Source organism: Balaenoptera borealis, assembly GCF_965194805.1.
Source record: "Balaenoptera borealis genome assembly, chromosome: 4".
Classification (NCBI taxonomy): Eukaryota; Metazoa; Chordata; class Mammalia; order Artiodactyla; family Balaenopteridae; genus Balaenoptera; species Balaenoptera borealis.
The window spans coordinates 124,103,352-124,123,123 of NC_138861.1; the positions used below are offsets into that span (position 1 = coordinate 124,103,352).

The 19,772-nt window shown below is 33.9% G+C and overlaps 1 protein-coding gene across 17 annotated transcripts in view; it reads right to left on the minus strand.

Annotated features, from left to right (window-relative positions):
• The window catches only part of CAMK2D (calcium/calmodulin dependent protein kinase II delta), a 285,667-nt gene that overhangs the window by 243,086 nt on the left and 22,809 nt on the right, over positions 1 to 19,772 (minus strand). The window lies entirely within an intron of this gene.

Consider the following 19,772-nt stretch of genomic DNA (forward strand, 5'->3'; position numbering starts at 1 on the left):
CTCCTAAAGGAAGAGATCGAACGTTTCTCTAATGCTTGTCTTCTTTGGATTAATTATGAAGTGTGTTCTACATATAAATACTTTCTAGCTCACACTCTTTGAAATCTAAATCCTGTGGAATTGCCAGAAAGTTTTGTTTATAGTAGTTTTAATGTCTAGTAGTTTGTTTATAGTAGTTTAAGTTTCTTAATACCTATTTGGAATTTTAGACTTTAGTGAGCTTACAAAAAGAAAAAAATTTGTAACTTGATTAAATATAAATATATACATCATCTATTTTATTATCTATTGTATCATATGTATTTAAAGTTAAATATATATGTATATATGTATAATAAATGTATGTACATTTTAGAATTTCCCAACTTATCCTTTGCAATACATTTTAAAAATACTAACACAAGCCATGAATAATGCCACTATTCTCCCATTTGTACAGTGTCCCAATGGAAGCTGTAACAAACCTAAGAGAAAATAATACTGAGGAATTCAAAATCTATACTAAAGCTAAAATATTTACATGTATAGGTGTCAACATATTTCTACTTAAGAGTTTGTACCTGTTTGAACTAAAAGAAAAATTTAAATGAGTTGATAAAGTTTGGCCTCAAGGCAACTGCAAAACTAAACTGAAATTATATAGTAATATTGATTTATAATGAAATGGTTATTCCCCAAAGATTCATATCAGCATGGAACTCGCCTTTTTTTGACCTATGAAAATAAATGATCTAGGAATTTATTTTTAATTGCTATCACAGTGAAATGGACCCTACAGTCAGCTTATTGGAAGCTTACTAGAGGCCTTCACTGACTCTCCACTATGTCATCTCCTCAGCTTAGTGCATATAAAGAATTTCTGAATATTAAATATTTTTCAGGGTGAAAAGGTTGCATGATTTCTAATTTGTCTCTAATTTGCAATTTTTAAAAAAACATTATCATTTCTATTAAATATACTTTTCCCTCATTTTATTTTCCTAGTTAAAAAGAAGTGTTCATTCATCTCCTAAGTATAGCATATATTTTCTAAATGTGACAGTTTTGAGACGTCACATGAGGGCCTTGTCAAAACATCTACCCCACTCTACTGAAGGAAGTCTTAACTTCTATGTTTAGAAATTCATTATTTTGGTGTAAGTCTCTGAACTTCCCCAAAATGCAAGTATCATTTGGAAAGGTATCTCATTATTCATCCTCAGACCCTTACACGTTACTGCGTGTGAATTTATCAACTCATGACAGTAAACTTTTATAGGAAAGGATATAGTCACCAATTCCTGAAGTACAGAGGCAAGCTTGAGGGAAACCTTGGTAGCCAACTATTAACTTTGACCTACTTGAAAACGTGCCCAAGAATGACCCAGGAGGACTACAGTTGTTAGCAGTTATTTTAAATTACTCGTTATCTTTAGAGTTACTTTCAAGTTCGAAGAGTTACAGAGTTATAACTTAAAGCTGATAAGGGAAATAGTGTTTCCCTAACTGGATGCTAAACTACATATTGTGCAAGTACACTCCTATTTAAAAACTTTAACTGTTCCTTAAATACAACCACCAGCAAAAGCTATATGCCATTACTTCTTTTACCTCAAAGTAGACAATTTGAACTTCTCAGGGTGTACTCAAGCAGCATCAAAGCACTAGCTAACTTTCTAGTCATTGCAAAAGGCTCCTTTTCAATGTTATTCTAATTCTAAAACTGCAAGAGCTCAAATCTCTGTGAATACTTTTTAATTTTTAATTCTATAATAGTTTATATAGAATATAACAAAAAAAATGTACCCATCACCACATTGAAACCAATATGAACATTTTCACCATATTTGTTTTCCATCTCTTTTCTTACAAGAAAAGAAAGGAATTCATGTTTTTAGGAAGCATTTCTCAACTTCTATGGAGCACTGTCATCCTAGATGCTACGTGGAGTTTCCACCATCAAGTGGGTTTGGGAAATGCCATGAACTACATACCTCCTTCTTAGAAATTCACAATAATGTCATTACATACTGGCTCTGAAATATCCTACAGTAAAAAAACATATTTGATTGTTTAACAAAAACTTCCCCAATTCACTTAGTCAAATAATTCCCTTTTTCAGGCTGGGATTTCCAGAGCATCACTGCACCACAGAACACCAGCTGGAGACCTTGCTTTGGAGTCAGTTTTAGAGTCAGTAAGCTTCACCACACACATAGTGACCATCACCTCCGTTACCTTCTCTGAAAAACTCACAACTCAAACCGAGAAAAGGCCATACTCATGCCACCTCACAGGGGTCTAAAGTTGCTGAAGAGTTTGTTCCCCAGTTTGCCTCAGGTACAAAGCCTCTAAGTATGTATCTGCAACTGTTCCATCTCAGTCATTTGCTGTAACAGTAGTAAAAATATGGATCACAACTGAATCTGTTACACTAGTCAAACTCAGTCTACATTTTGGATCAAGCCCTCAGCTTTTAGCAATCAAAACACAAATTTGAAGAGCCAAATACCATTCTATTACACGCCACAAGGAAGTGGTTTGTTGCTTGACACTGTCTTGTCATTTGATGAATCGTGAACAAATCACAAGAACTCACCTCTAGGCCAAAATCTTTCCTTTGATATACTTAATAAAATGACTGCATAAAAGAAATGACATCCAGCAAAGCGTACTAGTAAAATAAGGGAGGACACCCAGTAAAGAACAAAATGTTCAGTTACATGTAGTCCTAAAACTAAATCCCTACAAACTCATGTTTGGTACCATTTAGGGGTATTTTGTAAATCAAAAGAAAAATAACTCAGTGATACTGCTATGAACATATAAAAGTGAACAGAGTTCTTAAAGTTCGCATTATTTTCATTTAGCTTCCAGAATTAAAAGTTTGAAAGGATTCCTATAAAAGACTAAATTTTTCCAACCTATTTTACCTGTCCTAACTTTTAAAAGTGTTCAGGACCAAATAAATCTTCTAGCATTTTGCTGAATAAACCACTGGGGTATGTCTTCCCTGTCTCTCAGAATGGCATTTACTGTTATAAATTAAGAGGGAAAGGTAGATGTCTCAGAAAGCAATAAATGCTAATTTGTAGGTAGTTTATAGTTTCCAGAATTGTCTATCTTTTCTATCCATCTTTAAGATTAGAAATAGTATCAATAACCATAGAAAATGCTTATAAAAAACAAAGTAAAACATAAGAAACAAAAATCTCACCTTGCTGGTAGAAAAACTGTCTTTGCTGGTCTCTACCCAACATAAGTTTAAAAAAATAAAGATGATAAAATAAATGGTTTAAAAATTTTATAGAAACCTCTTGGAGAATCTAGTATAATGAGTTTTATGAATGTGCTCATAATTAAATTCTCAAAAAATTCAGGGACTTGATACTACTTGAAACTTGTGTTATAAATCTCTCCTCAACTGTACTTTTTTTATGCACATCAGCAAAAAGAAAAACAAATCTTTATCTCTAAAAGTGAGTGTTGAGATAAAGCCAAATTTTTTTGTGTGTGTGTAAATACAACTTAAAATGATTCTACTAAATCTCTATGTTCTAGTTTTAAATTACAAAGGCAGGGGAGGGGAGGATTTAATTTGCATTCCTAAAATCTTTGATTATTGGAGAACTGTTCATATGCTTAATTATCTTTATTTCCTTCTGAAATAATCCCAGTTAAATAATTATATCTTAAAGTTATTGTTATATAGCTATACTAAAGTTATATTCAGACCACTGACCTTAGTTATATTACAAAACTAAGAGGATTATGTCTTATACATCACGGTTATTTATGCTGATAATCCTTAAATGTTATATCCTGCCCTTGAGTTTCCATTATTTTTTTTCAAAACAGTCTTCAATAAAATTAAATTTGTTAAAGGGCATAACTTGGAAAAAACATACATTTAGCAAATATGTGAGAATTATTTTTCAAGCAAAATGGAAACAAAAGATAGATATAAATACAATTTTAGACAAAAGCACTTAATGACAAATTATTTCTTTTTAGAAAGAAAACTAAATAACACTAAATATTAAGAAAAGCCGTTGCAGACATAAATTAAATAAATAAAAGGAACAGGTAACAATTTAAGAAAAGTATATGCTATTATCCTCATGTAAAAAATGCAGTGATAACAAAATAAATACAGGATGAACACAAACTGCTATAAACAATTAAAATGATTATATAGCCTCATACACCTGTCATCTTCTAATCTTCCAGCATATTATATCCATTAATCCTCTGAGCATTACTTTGAAATAGGATGGAAGGCAACACAACTCATACCTAACTAAATAGGTACAGTTTACAAAACTTTAGCAAGCTACCTCTAAAATTTTAAGGCCCCCTTGAGAGGAATGAGGGAGAAAGAAATTTCTAATATCCCTGTTCTCATTTTTTAATATCTGGTTCAAATCCTAAATTTAGTCAACGCTATGACAGTTTTTCTTTTTATGACATCTTGGGTCAATATAAATATCCTTCTATAATTCTTTTGGTTTTAAAATTTCTTTTTCTTATCAACAAAATGATAAAATTGTTTGCTTTTTCAGACTTTGATATGCTAATCTTTTAATTAATTTTATCTTATTTTGCATTTTAAAACTATATGTTTTCCTCCTCAGGGTTTCTAATTTCCAAAAGATCCATTTCTGAGAAAAATGTTTTAAATGCATTAAGATCCTCTTTAATAACCTTAAGATGTGGGGTGAAGCATGAATCACATGAAATGAAGATAAAGCAGGTAAGAATTCTGAAGATAGAAAATGAGAAAGGGTCTCAAACGGAATAGCATCAAAATCCTGTGTAAATCTAACTACTTATTTTTTAAACATTAATGGCTAAAAAGAGAAATGCACGTCACAATTCTGGAAGGATTCACGGGTAACTACCTACTAACAGATAAACAGTGATTATTTTTGCAAACTGGAAACAGGGTTTGATGAAGAATCTAAGTTTTCACTTTATAACTCTAGGCTATTTAATTTTTATTCATAAAGATAAATTACTTAAATAATATAGTAAAATATGTTTTAAAATATGTATATGCCAACTCTTTGCTCTGAGTCAAATTTACTTTGCCTAGAAAGGAACAAGTCTTTCTGCCTTTCTAAGCCACTAATGTGAAGTAAAGTAGTCTTGCCCTAAATAGTTCACAAGTAGCTTCTAGTAGCTACTAATAGGTTTAATCTACTTATAACGTATCACCTTAAAATTTATTGTCAGCAAACATTTCTGGAGTGACTATAAAGCACTGGATACAGTTTTTGGCACTTGCATTGCCCATAGCCTAATTCTTTTATAATGATCCTAAACACTCTTAAAAAACTGAAAGATGAACTCCTTACATCCTTTAACAAGTATACATATCTGTTTTCCCACCTCTACAGAAGACATTTTAGATAATGATATAATCATGAAAGTACAGTTTGATCTGGTTGGTTGGAGAAGCTTTAACTCCTCTCTTTCTCTCACTAAAGGTTCCCATGGGTTGTGTCTTCCAAATATATCAATATCCAACCATTTCTCACTACTGAATAAATACCCTACACAAAACCATTATCTCTTGTTTGAATTATTTCCATCACTTCCGAACTGTGCTGATTATTTATGCCCTTGCCCCCGTATAATTTATCTTCCACACAATAGCTGGAGTGATCTTTTAAAAATATGTAGCTCTCAGAAAATCCCAGAGACTCTACCAAAAAAGGTCACAGGATACAAGATCAATAGACAAAATTCAATCATATTTCCATATGCGAGCAATGAAGATGTGGAAACTGAAGTTTTTAAAATATCATTTATAATTGCTAAAAAAAAGTGGATTCCCTAGTACAAATATAACAAAACATGTACAGAATCTGCATGCTGAAATTACAAAACAATGATGAAAGAAATCACAGATCTAAATAAAGGGAGAGACATATTCACAGATTGGAAAACTCAGAAGAGTAAAGATATTAATTCTCCTCAAACTGATCTACAAATATAATACAATTCTTATTAAAATCCCAGTAAGATTCTGTAGATATAGACAAGATTATTCTAAAATGTATATGGAAATGCAAAGGACGAGAATAGCTAATAGAATTTTGAAAAAGAAAATAAAAGGGGAAGAATCATTCTAACTGATATTAAAACAGAGTAATCCAGACAGTGTGGTACTGGAGAAGAGTCAGACACATGCATCAGTGGACCAAGATAAAGAACCCAAAAACAGATACATGTAATATGCTCAACTGATTTTTCACAAAGATACAAAAGCAATTCAATGGAAGAAGGATAGCCTCTCTTCAACGAAACATGCTTAAGCAATTAGATATACAAAGGCCAAAAAAAAAAAAAAATTGAGCCTCAACCTAAACCTGCTATCTTATACAAAAAAAAATTAACTCAAAATGAAAAACTTCAAAAATTAAGAGAACATTTTCAGGATCCAAGGTTAGACAAAAAGTTTTAGACTCAATACCAAAAGCACAATCCATAAAAGAAAAGATTGATAAATTGGACTTCATCAGGATTAAAAACTTTTGCTCTGTACAAGACCCTGTTAAGAGGATGAAAAAACATGCTATAGAGGCAGAAGAATGTATTTGCAAACCTACCTAACAAAAGACTAGTGATTATTGTACAATATACAAAGAACTCTCAAACTCAAGAGTAAAAACCAAACAGTCCAATGAGAAAATGGCATATCCAAAATATACCAAAAACTCTTACTGTTCAACAATAAGAAAATGAATAATCCTATGTAAAAATGGGCAAAAGATTTGAACAGACATCTCACCAAAAAAAGATATACAGATGGCAAATAAACATGAAAAGATGCCCAACATCAGGTATCATTAGTGAATTACAAATTAAAACAATGATGAAATACACTATACACCTACTGAAATGGTCAAAGTCCAAAAATACAGCACCAAATGCTGGCAAGGATGTGAAACAACAGGAACTCTCATTCACTGCAGATGGGAATGCAAAACAGTACATCCACTTTGGAAGTTAGTTTGGTGATTTCTCACAAAAATAAGCATACTCTGGTTACCATATGATCCAGCAACTGTACTCCTTAAAGAGTTGAAAAACCATGTCCAAACAAAAACCCACACACAGATTTCATAGCAGCTTTATTAATAATTGCCAAAATTTGGAAGCAATCAAGATATCCTTCAGTAGGTGAATGGATAAACAAACTGGTTCATCTAGAGAATGGAATATTATTCAGTGTTAAAAAGAAATGAACTATCAAGCCATGAAAAGCCATGGAGTAAACTTAAATGCATATTGTTAAGTGAAAGAAGCCAATCTGAAAAGGTTATGTACTGTATGATTCCAACTGAAAAGGTTATGTACTGTATGATTCCAACTATAAGACAATCTAAAAGGCAAAACTATGGAGACAGTAAAAAGATCAGTGGTTTCTAGGGTTTGGAGAGATGGGGGAATGAATAAGCAGAGCAGAGAGGATTTTTAGGGCAGTGGAACTACTCAGTATGAAACCATAAAGATAAATACATGTCATTATATATTTGTTAAAACCCACAGAATGTACAACACCAAAAGTGAACCCTAAGGTAAACTATGGGCTTTGGGTGCCTATGATGTGTCAGTCTAGGTTCATCAACTGTAACAAATGTACCACTATGGTGCAGGATGTTGATAGTTGCTGAGATGTACAGTTGGAGGGCAGGGAATATGTAGGAAATCTCTGCACTTTTGCTTGGAACCTAAAACCGCTCTAAAAAATAAACTGGATGAATGGATGGATGAATTGATAGATGACTAAACATTCATCTTATAAACACAGAGAAGGGTTTTAAAATTTAAAAACTGCCTTTTTGCAATACCATCATACACTATGCTCCCAGAATTTTGTATATTTCCTCACAATTTATATTAATAAAATGAATCCTAACACTTCAAAGAAAACTTTAAAGAAAAAGAAAATTTTATTCAGTCCACTGAGTTCTATTTTCTCAGATACTAATAATAATAATAGCACATTCTCAGATCAGACATTCCACTCCTTTGGTTCTCTCACACACAGGTACACACACACACAAAACACAAGCAATTTTTTAATGATTATAAGTATTATTTCTTGGGGCTTCCCTGGTGGCACAGTGGTTAAGAATCTGCCTGCCAATGCGGGGGACACGGGTTCAATCCCTGGCCCGGGAAGATCCCGCATGCTGCGGAGCAACTAAGCCCGTGTGCCACAACTACTGAGCCTGCGCTCTAGAGCCTGTGAGCCACAACTACTGAGCCCACGTGCCACACCTACTGAATCCCGTGCACCTAGAGCCTGTGCTCCGCAACAAGAGAAGCCGTGGACAATGAGAAACCCGCGCGCCGCAACCAAAAGTAGCCCCCGCTCACTGCAACTAGAGAAAGCCCGTGCACAGCAACAAAGACCCAACACAGCCAAAAATAAATAAATTAATTAATTAATTATTTTTTAAAAGTATTACTTCTTAAGACTTGAAGAATTTATTCTGAGCACTTACTGTATTTCAAAGCAATTTTAATAATACATATAAACATATATAGGCTCACCACACCCATATACACACACATATAGTATCCTTTTCTTCTTAATTCCCAGTGAGGGGGGAAAAGCTGTTGATCAATATATTTAATCACTTAATTTTATTTGTTAGAAATGTTGGACTACATCCTTTTTTTTTTTTATCTTTCTTTTTTTGGCTGCACTGGGTCTTCATTGCTGCGTGCGGGCTTTCTCTAGTTGCAGCGAGCAGGGGCTACTCTTCATTGTGGTGCACGGGCTTCTCATTGTGGAGGCTTCTCGTTGCGAAGCATGGGTTCTAGGCACGTGGGCTTCAGTAATTGTGGTGTGCGGGCTCAGTAGTTGTGGCTCACAGGCTCTAGAGCACAGGCTCAGTAGTTGCGGCACACGGGCATAGTTGCTCTGCGGCATGTGGGATCTTCCTGGACCAGGGATCGAATCCGTGTCCCCTGCAGTGGCAGGCGGATTCTTAACCACTGCGCCACCAGGGAAGTCCTGGACTATCATTCTGACAAGAACTTTTCATTCTCAAAGGTGTGATACTGTGAAAAGTCGACCACCGCTCATTTTTAAAAGGCAATTATTTTAATATCAGAGCCTAACGTGTTATGCATGCTAAGAAGCACTTCATTTAGATCATCTTCCTCAGCAGAAATACCTAAAGTTACACATGTTCCATGAGCTTGAACCATCGCATCTGGCTTTCAATATTTAAATCCTAATGAATCTGATTTTATTATCTGATTTATTTGTATCAATATTTTTTCTTAAAATCTTTGTACTTAAAACAACTACAGGGACTTCCCCGGTGGCGCAGTGGTTAAGAATTCTCCTGCCAATGCAGGAGACACGGGTTCGATCCCTGGTCGGGGAAGATCCCACATGCCGTGGAGCAACTATACCCATGTGCCACAACTACTGATCCTGCTCTCTAGAGACCGTGAGCCACAACTACTGAGCCCTAAAAATTATATGAAAATAAAAGAACCTAGGATAGATAAAACTAGCTTGAAAAAGAACAAAATTAGATAACATACACTATCTACTGAAGCTACAATCAAGACATCGTGGTAATGGCATAAAGACAGACAAATGAATCAGGCTACTGGCCAGAAACTGACCTGCACATACACGGTCAATTGATTTGACAAAGGCACCAAGGCAATTCAATGGGAAAAGAAAGTCTTTTCAACAAAGGTGCTGGAACAATGAGATAAACATGAAAAAGATGAACCTTGCCCTTTACGATATACCATATACAAAAATAAATTCTAAAAAGATCAAAGACTGAACTCTAAAGCTAAAATAAATCTTCTAGGAGAAAACACAAGAGAAAATCTTTGACTGTGAAGCAGGCAAAGATTTCTTAGGACACAAAGCAGTAAATATGAAAGACAAAACTGATAAATTAGACTTGCATCAATATTAAACATTTCTGCTCATCAAAAGACGCTACTAGGGAAATGAATAGGCAAACAACAGCTTGGGAGAAAATATTCACAATACATATAATCTGTACCTCGATAAAGAAACCTTAGAAATTTGCAAAAAAAAAAAAAAAAAAAATACAAATAATCCAAAAATGTTTATGGAACAAAATTCTTAAACACTCAAGAACAACAAAAAAGATGTACAAATGGCCAATAAATACATTAAAAGGTGCCCAACATCATTAGTCATTAGGGAAATACAAATTAAAACCACAAGATACCACTTCACACCCACTAGAATGGCTAAAATAAAAACACTGACAATACCAAATGCTGGTGTGGAGGATCCAGCAACCGAAATTTTCACACACTGCCGGCAGGAAATTAAATGGTACAACCTCTCCAGAGAACAGTCTGGCAGCTTCTTGAAAAGGTACATCTTACCTTATGATCCAGCAATTCTACTCCTAAGTATTTACACGATAGAAATGAACACATATTCTTTTACACAAATGCTCACAGCAGTTTTATTCGGAAAACAGCAAAGAACTGGAAACAATTTAAATGTCCCTAAACAAGTAAATGGATTGATATATTGACACAATCATATAATGGAATACTGCTCCTTGGCAATAAGAAAGAATAAGCAATAAGCAACAACAAAGATGAAGTCTCTAAAATGTTATGTTGGGTGAAAGAAACCAGACACTAAAGAATATACAGCATTTGTTTTCATGCACATGAAGTCCAAGAAGAGGCAAAAAAACAATACATGGTGATAGAAACCAGAAAGTAGTTGTCTATGGGGTGAGAACTGACTGGAAGGGACATAAGAAACATTATGCAGTGATAGAAACATTCTATATTTTGTTTGGGGAGGTGGCTTCATAGACAGATACAATTGCCAAAATTCACCGAATTATACATTTATGATCTGTGCATTTTACTATGAGTAAATTGTTTCTTAATAAAAGGTATGTTAGTTTTTTTTTTTTTTTTTTTTTTTAATGTTTTAGCTGTGGTATTAGGGAGAAATAGGTTCAAATTCCAATTGCACATTTCTTCTCTCCATGACCTTGGGAAAGTTCCTTAACTTCTCAGTCCCTTGGTTTCCTCATTTTCAATGTGCATATAATAAAAGCACCTACGTCTGTCATAGATTATTGTGAAGATTAAATGAGATAATGGATTAGAAAGCACTTAATGCAGTGCATGAAATAAGTCAGCTCAAAAACCTGCACTATTATTATTAATTCATTATTAATCAAAGTTTTCCAAAGAGCATGCCTAATACAATCACAGGTAAGGACATATACAATTTTCCATCTAAAACTAATTTCTTGCCACAGTAAGTTACAACAAAAAGCCTTTTATGCTACTGCAGTTTTGATTAAAATACAATGATTATTGTAAAACTGCTTTCCAGTGGACAATGGAAAGACACAGGATTGAATTTGCAGCAATAATAACTGTAGATTATAGAATAAAAATAAAACAAAACCCCTCAAACCTGCATTCAAATCATCATCCCTTCCTGCACTATTTCAATAGTCTCCTAACTAGTCTCGAAGCTTCTATTCTTGGACCTTTCCTCAATCTGTTACCTGAGAGAAGCTAGAGTGACTGTTTTATAAACATAATTTAGATCATCTCATGCCCCTGCTTAAGTTACTTCAACAGCTAAGCAATGTTCTCAAAATAAAATCCACATTTCTTACTATGGCCCACCAGACCCTCCATGACATAACTTTTTCTTACCTGTCTATCTTCAGTCAGTCACCTCCACCCTCACTGACTGCATTTGAACTCCAACTGGCCCTTTCTGTCTTTCCAGACTGCCAAATCCTGTTTTATCTCCTGGTTTTTTCACTTGCCATTTCTTAGGCCTCGTGTGCTCTTGCCCAGCTTCTCTTCTCCCTGTAAGCCTCAATTCAAATGTCTTATCCTCAGAGAAACCTTTCCTGGCCACCCTGTGTGAAGTTGGCCTCCCAGGATCAGTTTCTATTACATCCTCTTGATAGCACTTATTAACTCCTGCACACAACTTATGTCCATGTTTGCCGTCCATCTCCCACCATTAGACTATAAGCTTCATAAGATAGAAACTCTCATTTTCACGCAGCATCCTCAGTCCCTCGCAGATAGTAAGTGCTCAGTACAGAGTTCTTATATTAATTAATGAATCCATAAGGGTGACTATAATTTTTTCTTAACTTCTCAGCTAGTATTAATAGCAAATTCATTTCAGCAACATACTCATTGTCAACTTTTTTCTAAGCTCATCTTTTTATGGTTCTGTTTACTTCTTATTCTCATGTCTTTTGTCTGGGTAGTAGCTTGTTCTAAGTGACAAAATGAATTAAAATGATGAAGGCAGTAATAATACAAAGTCTCCTCAGATGAAAGAATTTCATATAATGGCAGAAAGTGCTTCCTATTTGTTAGAGATATTTCACTAAGGTACTCATGAGTAATACTGGCCATATACTCTATTTCATTTGCTATAGAAACCTCTTCCATCAAACTACAAATACATATTGCAGAGGAATTTTTACCTTGAATAGGTTCATCAAGAACCCAAATACACAGGGACCAAAACCGTAACATTATTAACAGAGCCAGGCCTATAGTCGAGGTACCTTTTCCATTTATATGACATTTCCTTACTGCAATACATAGAGTTCTGGGCCTTACTGTAATTCCTTCACCTGGCTATAGAAAGGATTGAAAGTGTTGCTATTTAAATCACTTTCCTCAGAGCAGCTTTCTTCTACCTGGTCCCTAGTTCAACTCACTTGACCCTCCTTCTGCAGAGTGAATGCATGACTAAACTTTTTCTAACCTTGTTTGTTCTTATGTCACTTGTACACACAATGTACAAGGCACCACATTTACACCTTCTCTTGCTAACTTACATGACAGTTAAAAGAGTTACCACTGAACTAGTAAAGACTTATCAAAAAGTCACTTATTTAGCAGTTACTGTGGTATCACATATTTCATGTCACTGACTTAAAAAATGCAACACGTATAACCCTTAGATGTTAAGTCATCAATTTCAGTACATTCACCAACTGATTCTTCTTAAGAAATGCTACAAAAATCCAAACCGACTGACTAGCACTTCAACTTCTTTCCTATAAATCTGCTCCCTCACTAAAGGAACAAAGGAAAGCAAAAACACGCCACAAAACTAAAACACAGGTAATGGATATAAAATAAAACTGAAGGTTAAGAGACCTAGATTCAAAGACTGAGAGACCACAGGCCATTCATTTGATTTCTCTGTTTATCAGCATTCCCAGGTCTTAAAAAGGGCTTGCCAAACCTTCCCTAATTGCTTCTCAGCCTTTATAAGGATATAAAATTATAACTGTAAAAATTATTTCAAAAAGTTTAACAGTACTATCAACATGATGATTCTGCTATTATTAATGAGTTCCCAAGGAGTAAAAAATTACCAGTGTAACAGAAACAATTTCTGTAAGCACTATATAACATTATCTTCACTCATCACATTATTCCTTGCCTCTTATTCCCTAATGGCAAAAAAACAAACAAAAAAACATTTCAAACTATGAAAAGTAATCTAAGAAAAAGTCACTGCTCTCCTTATACCACTCCCTCTCACAAATTCATTCCCCTTTTTTAAGTTCACAGCTCTATATGATTATAGAGCCATAGGACACAAAAGCTGTGCTCTAGTCTTAACCCTGATACTCTCTACTGCAATGTCAGATGGATCATTTCACTTCCTTGGGCCCAGTTTCCTCATCTTTAAAATTAGGCAACTGGACTCCAGCAGTGGTACCTAGACTCTTGGGCATGAGCATCCCCTTTCAATGTCAAAGAACCCAACTACCACATGACAGAGGTGGAGTTTCTAGTATTATTGGTTGAGCTTTTATGAATTCAGTAAAACTTTTAAATGAATTTGCCTTTAATCAAAATGGCATCCACTCACAATGCTGTCATTGTACGGTAGTTCACATATTTTCACGTACGTTAATCAGTACACGTGAATACAGAGACCTCTAGGAGTAATTAAATGACAATGGCCCTGGGCCTACAATATGGGAACTTTTGAACTAGAGAAGGTTTAAGAACTCCGCCATCCTGCCCTGTGCCCAGTTATGACATGACACGATCCTATACAAGGGAGAGAACATAAGCTAAAGATACTCACCATTCACAGGGTAGGTTAATGGGTTAAAGCAAATGCTAGTTCTTCTAGCACTTCTATTTAATATATCCCTTTTTAAAGACTTGAAAATGTTTTTTTCTATAGCAATTTTTCTTTGGCCATCTTTGAAACGTGAGTTTTTGCACAATATTCAAACAAAAGGAGAGAAATTTGAGTTTTCATTAGTCACCGTGACTCCTTGAAGAGTTCATGCTTATTCCTTTAAAACGTAAGTACCTCGTCTATGTAGTGCATCGTCTTAAAAAAATGCATGTTAGGAAGTCATGCTCTACAAGAAGTGCTACACAGCACAACTGAAAAAGATGTACGAGTGATTATTACCTAATTCCCAAATAATCTCAAATAAACATAGGATAAAAATTAATATAAATATGTAATAAATATAAAGTAAAAGAGCCTATGCAGGACAGATTTACCAAAACGTTGCCCACTGAAGAATGTGTAAGTTTTGAAGGCAGACATAGGTAGACTAGGGGAGAGGAGTGAGAAAGGGGCTTCAGGTGTTGAGTTGTATGTGCAAAGAGACAAACTGAAACGACGAAGCAGCGCGCTAATCAATGTTGGTTATCAGCAAACCAGAGTCAAGAAAAGCACCATTTCAGGAGGCTTCTGAACAATTTCAAAAGAAATCTTTGTAACCCTCCTGTGTACCTGTAATAGCAGTTGCCTTATATTTATGGAAGGAGTCTCAGTCCTCAGTGTCTTTTCTCCTGCATAAGCATTTTCTCTTTGATTAGTTTTAACATCTCTAGGCATGAACACCACAAATGAAAGATCAAAGAGTATCTAAATGCTGGTTTGATTTAAAAAAACTGTTTCTCAGCAAGTACAAATCCTTTTTTAATTGCTAAATTGAACATCTGTTTTATTTCTACTTTTTTTTCAGCCACTTTTGTTTTAAATGAGTTAGAAATCCATAAAAAGAGAGAAGAAGAGTCAAGTGATCAGGTACAATCATTAATTCAAATAAAATATCCATAATGTTGAAATTAACAAAAGTTAATTTGCTACTCTGTTGAAAGCTTGACTGGCATTCTAGAAGCAGAGATAGAGAAAAAAGAGTTGCTAAACATGTTTTTACATAAAGGTAAAGGGCCATTTCACTTTTTAAATATAGAAATATAGGCTCTGCTCAAGCAAGTAGCTTTTAAAGTATGAAATTACATAAATGGCATTTTCTTCATGAGTAAACTGTGATGCACACATCTAATTATAATAGGCCTTTTTATAAGGTGATTACTTGACATCTGCCTTTTAAAATACATAACACAAAGTAACTTTGTTCATGACTCAACCACTGGTAAGCCAAAGAGTAAGCCAAAGAGTAAGCCAAATACGTACAAATGAAAACAAGTTTCCATTCTGACTTTGAACAGAACTGACAAGAAAAAAAAAAATTTAAGGAAAAAACAACTTTTATTTTTAAATATCAGAAAGATTCTCACCTGACTTCTATAATAGAATGAATGGGAATTTTGTTTAAAATTCTCATGTTTAACAAAATTTTTTTTAAATAAGTGTAATTGATGTGTTTTAGCTTTCAGCTGAGGGTATAAAAATCTTTGCCCACAAAACGTCTAAGAAACACAGAAGATCAAGAGTAATATAAAAGCCTTTTCTAGATGTTGGTTACAGGAGATAAGTTCAGTTGTTTAAACTTCCTTATTTATTTTTTCTTAGTTCTTTCTAAAATGCAACATTATATGGGCATGGAGAACCCTGTGGTGATTTTTACTTGATCTAATTCAGAGTTGATAACTGGAAGGAAAGGTCATAGAACCTCTTACTGAATCACAGCTAACAAATTTACAGAATAATATTCTACTATATTCTAATATACAATAGAACATACTACTTAGAATATACTAATATAGTATAGAATATTTTTTGTTGTTCTTTTTCATTGACTCCTTAGATTTAGCCTTCTCAAAAATAATTTTTCCAAGTAGGTGGCATATGTACAAATCACTTCATGAGTATGCAAATCAAATAGTTCCAATTGTTCAATATTAACTACTGACAATAAGAGAGTGGGTGGTCCGATCATTAATGACAAAGCAGCTTCACCATTTCAAGAACGAGCTGACTGTCTAGAAAGACTGGCTATTAAAATGACAGCACCTTCATAATCAACAATATACAACAAATTTGAAAAGCTGATGGGAAAACATGTTTTACTGTGGACACATATTTCTCTAAATGCAATATATACATTCATGTTATTACAAAGGGAAAACAAGGATAAAATGTGAACACTCCACTTACTCTTTTAAAATGCCTCAAAAAAAAAAAAAAAAAGAGGAGAGAAAAATCAACTTAAATAAGCCAGGATTTTTATTCTTTCATTGCATATGACAAACTTTTAGGTTATAATGTGTAAACATCAAATTAATAACGTAGATTTCGAAAATGATCCACTACACATTAGCACACACACACACACACACACACACACACACACACACACACACACCCCACAATGAAGTTATTCACCTATTAGAGAAACTGCAAAACCAACAGCACATAGGAGCCTAAGGCAGAATAACACATAATGGATATTAAATTTAAAATTCTACCTTTAAAAAAACTTGTATAATATGCAATATATAATTTATAGACATAAATAAAATGTACATGGTGCTTTACAATTTGCAGAGTGTTTTCATATTAAATTGTTTGATTTTCACAATAACCCTGAGAGAGACACAGGACAAGGGTTATTATTCTGGTTCTAATAATGAAGAACTGAAGCTCAGTAAAGTTAAAATATAGCTATAGTAACTTAATAAACAGCAAATTTCTAAGAAACAATAAGGTGGCTGAGAAATTTTTACATTGAACATAAAACAATTAGAAAGAGAAAAAACAAAAGGGAGACTCAAGTAGACATATAAAACCAAATGACATTAAAGAAAGCATATTTATATAACTACATTAGTACCATCACCTCTGCTAATGGCAGCAGAAAGAGTCCCCATAACTTTCTACAAAAGAAATGGCTAAAATTTTGCATATCGGAAATAATAAAAATGAAAAGTATCCTTTTACCTTCTTTGTTAGAGCAGGCATTTTAAAAGACTCCACCAACTTTATATAACTACTCCTCAAGAACATATTGATGGAGATTATTTAGAAAAAAGTATCTCCTCATTTATAACTCATATTGAATTAAAAGTCTACCTGATTCATCACTAAAATAATAAGAATTCCACCCACTAACATCCCCATAGTTATATCTGAGCTTACTGCCATCTTTGAACAACAAATCTATCACTTAATTCAATAGAAGCAATGGAGCTGTGATCTGATCATTTGGTCCAATAAATTCTTTAAAAAATACAAAAACAAAAATTAAACAAAACAGACCTCAAGCAGGCTTTTCAAAAAGGCTTTCTTTCCCACTCATAATTGTCATTTTACTTTGAAATATTCACATACAATCAGGTCTTCCAAGTCATCCAATTTATTTCAAAGGCTTTTTACATGCCATTCCTCAATGCTGATCTATTTTAAATAGTTTTATTGTATCTAGTATTAGATATTGTGTACAATGAAACATACTAAACCTTAAACTCTCCACCTAGATTAGTCTCAGAAACCACCACTGTGCATACCATACTTCCACACATCCTAGCACTTAAAAGATACTGATTTAGAAAGGCAATTTGCTGCAAAAGTTAATAACTGAATTTAATCAAAGTTTGCTACATTTTTGCTTAAAAACAAGTGAAACAAAGGAAGAAGCAGGTAATACAATGGCATATACTCTCTTATAATATCTAAATTAGTACCTGCAAAAGCTTAATGAAGTTTGCAGATACCTTGCAAGTCTAGGGCATGGACAACACTCCAAATCACTGCAATGAGGTACTCAACAAACCAAAACTTTTCAACAAAGTACATGGCATTTAGATCTGAAAATATAACAAACACTATGGCCCTTCATTCATACTAAAATTAATATGATAAAACTAGTCAAATGAAAAGTAATTATGAAAGCCAGGCCAAGGGCTAAAGAAAAAAATATATACCGCAAAGCTAGGGGTTAAAAAAATGGCAAAAATATCCCTCTGGCTTCGCGTGACTTATTATCACATTATCATACACTAAAAAAGTCCAAATGCTAATGAGAGGTTAGAATTGGCAAACCCCATCACAATGTCAAATATGCATGCTATTAAAAACTCCATTTCCCCCTCAGGTAAATAAATATGCATCATGTCTACTGCAACACTTCTTTTCATGTAGTAGAATATTCAAGGTAACAGCTTACAGAATAAAAATATCTTGGGGTAAAATGACCCCACACATTCCTGTGTATAATACAGCAATCAAAATTATAAATACATAATATATATTCTTTCCTTCCTTGCTTTGTTTCACCAATTAGAATGTTCATTTAATGATCATATACAGCCTTTTAGATAGACTGCTAAAAAACCCCTACTATTCACATTTGCCAAAAAACAGAAGTAACCTATGTGTCTACCAACAGATTAGTGGATAAACAAAATGTGGTATATACCTACAATGGAATATCATTTAAACTTAAAAAGGAAGGAAATTCTAACACATGCTACAACATGGATGAACCTTGAGGACATTATGCTAAGTGTAATAAGCCAGTCACAAAAGGACAAATATTGAATGAGTCCACTTGTACGATGTATGCAGAGTATTCAAATTCATTGGGACAGAAGATAGGCTGGGGGGAGGGAAAAATGGACAGTTATTGCTTAACAGGTACAGAATTTCAGTTAGGGAAGATGAAAAAATTCTGGAAATGGATACTGGTGATGGTTGCACAACAATGTGAAAGTACTTAACACCACTGAACTGTACACTTAAAAGTGGTTAAAATGGTATATTTCATGTTACATATATTTTACCATGATATTAAAAAAAAAAAAAACTTTACTAATTACATCTATCCTTCACTCTCCTTAATGTTTCTGCTAAGGAATAATAGCATTTCCATAATTCTTTGTAAATATTTTGTGTCATTTAGTTAATGAATATCTTTAAAAGGCAGTACTTCTTTACGTTAATAATTGAAATCGGAAATAGGTCCAAAACAAAACATCAGGCTCACTAATAAATGAGACTCTGCATTGAGAAAAAGTGGAAGGAAGATCGCATTTGGGTCAGTGAATTTGGGCCAGTGAATTTGAGCAAGGCCTAGAACCAAACAGCTGCAATGTACTCTCTCCATCTGGGAAGCCATAGTCAGATGGAATATATGCACCTACAACAATGTGGTAGGTCCCTCATTATTTTTCACAACTCCAGATTAGCCTTTCGAATCATAAAAAGTTCAGCAAATTGCCTAAGGTCATCTTGCTGATGTTAGAAATCAGTTTCCAACTCTTTATAAAAGAGCTGACAAATCACAGCTTTTATATATTGCAGACTCAGAAGAATGAGTGAAGAATCAAAGTATTTCTTTGAAAATCACTATTGTGAGGAGAAAAATTTCAGTTGCATGAATCAATAAATTAAACTCTTATCTATGAAATCACTGTACTTTGTTTTCTGACAGTTCTCCCTAAACTAGATCTGAGTATTATACAAGATGGTCTGTACATGTTCCCTTCCGATATGCTCCATAAATAATGGCTTC